The 2,058-nt window shown below is 38.4% G+C and overlaps 1 non-coding gene across 1 annotated transcript; it reads left to right on the top strand.

Moving 5' to 3' along the window:
• The first annotated feature begins 998 nt into the window (after positions 1-998).
• Positions 999-1,105, top strand: LOC114027193. The gene has a single exon (XR_003567223.1). It is a non-coding gene; the product is annotated as a U6 spliceosomal RNA (small nuclear RNA).
• Positions 1,106-2,058: the final 953 nt, after the last annotated feature.

The raw sequence follows: 2,058 nt of genomic DNA, 5'->3' as shown, positions 1-2,058 counted from the left end.
GAAGCTTACTCCTTGCATGGAGACTATATTTGTAGGAAGGAATGAACTAGGGTCTTAGGAATTGGTTTTGTCTTAACTGTCTTTGTCATGTTATCTGATAGTAGTAGTCCCTCTGGTGACCCGACCTGCTAATTCAAACACAAATTGGGGAATCCTCTTCCTCCTCCTCTTCCTTTTCTTCCTCCTCTTTCTCTTTTCTCCTCCTCTTCCTCCTTTTTTTCCAAAAAGCTGGGACAATTTACTTTTTGCCCTGAGTGGTTTTCATTTTTGATTTCTTGAAATATAGCTCAGAAAAGGAAGACTTTTAAAAGCCCATTGTGTTAAAGATGGAACTACTTGACTCCACCTTAAAACCCAAATCACTCTGGCTTTCATTGAATGGCCAATAATAGCCATTAATGGCCAATAATGGAGATAATTTAAGTTAGTAGTATCCAATTAGTTTTAAATTAAATAAACTTTTCAATAATATTATAAATTTAAATGAATCAAGGTAATATACAATATCCCTCCACAAATGTCATATTCCAATGCTTCAGAAATAAGAGAGTCGGTTTTAGTGGGGAAGATGAGTTTAGGGTTAATTTGTAGTTTTGGTAGGAATGTCCAGTTGGAGATGTTTAGTATTAGCTAGGGTTTAGCGCGGATAAGAAAGAAGTCAGAGCTAGAGATATAGACTTGAGAATCACCTGAATAGAAATGCTGGGTGAAGCCATGAAATTGGCCTCATACTCTGAGGGAAAGACAGAATGTCCAAAATAAGTACCGGAGGAGAAAGAGGAGCCTTAGAAGGAGACAGAGAAGGCTCAATTACAGTGTAATTCTAGAGGTTAAAATCCTCTCACTTGTGATAGGCACTTAACAAATGTTTTCTGAATTGAATTATAAACTCTAAAAATCAGAATAATGCTGTGTCCAAAAGCCAAGGGAGGAAAGAAAGAGTTTCAGGAAGGACAATGTGGTAAATGGTGCCAAATGCTGCAGCAAAATTAAGGCAAATGCTTACTTCAGCAGCACATATTCTAACATTGCAACAATACAGAGAAGATTAGTATGGTCCCTGTTCAAGGATGACATGCAGATCCATGAAGTCTTCCATATTTTTAAATAAATGGTTAGGAAATGAAAAGAGTAATTAAATAAGAATGCTACTCTTAAAAATGTTAAGGATTATGAGAACTGACAACAGGTCTCTAAACCTGGTGTGTGTAGGAGGTCACCCTTTGGAAAGCCAATTTCAGTAGAACAGTGGTTGTGGGCAACCAGATTGTAGGGGAGTAAGGAGGAATAAATAGTGTGGAAATAGAAGAAGGGAATGTACACTATCCACCTTTGATAAATTTTCTATGAAAGGGACTAGAAAAACGATACAAGTATCTAGTGGTAGTGGTGGTCTATAACAAGCCAAGTGAAGAGTTTTCTCCAATATGGAGCATGTCTACACATACATACATACACACATAGGGAGAGGAAAAGGGAAGAAATTTAGGTGAAGGCACAGAAGAGAAAGGAATCAAGTGTGGGGCTAAGGTCTTGAACAGATTTTTACCTTGCCTCATTGTCACCTCACAATGTTGCCTTTAGGGTCCCTTCATTAATTCGGACCCTGTCCCATCCATAATGGCTAATCTGTCTCCAAATACTGACTGACTACTGAAGTCACTTTGCTCCTTCATCATGGACAGCTATCATTGGGATGACTCTGCTGTAGGCGTGCATATGAGCGTGTCAACAGGTCAAAAGAAATTAGAGAATAGACGTGGCTAAAATCCTAGTCCTAAAAACAGCACTGTGGCCATTCTGCCTTCCCTCCTTAGGTATCTTTTTAACATGAATTCAATTTGTGTCCCATTAGCCTCCTGCTATAAATAGAATGTACCAAAGAGTCATAATGAATGTAGATGGGGCTGGTAGAAAATGTTGAGCTCAATTTAGAACACTTTTAATGGGACTAATGAAATGGAGGCAGGTGTAGGTTAGGGGATAGAAAGATGATATAAGCATCAGGAAGAAGATCTGGGGTCCTAGGATCATAGATTTAGAAGTGAAAGGGACTTT

This window comes from Vombatus ursinus, unplaced genomic scaffold (genome assembly GCF_900497805.2).
Source record: "Vombatus ursinus unplaced genomic scaffold, bare-nosed wombat genome assembly UNPS02014852.1, whole genome shotgun sequence".
NCBI lineage: Eukaryota > Metazoa > Chordata > Mammalia > Diprotodontia > Vombatidae > Vombatus > Vombatus ursinus.
The sequence above is the reverse complement of the archived record's forward strand: the minus strand, read 5'-3'. Positions and strand labels throughout refer to the sequence as shown.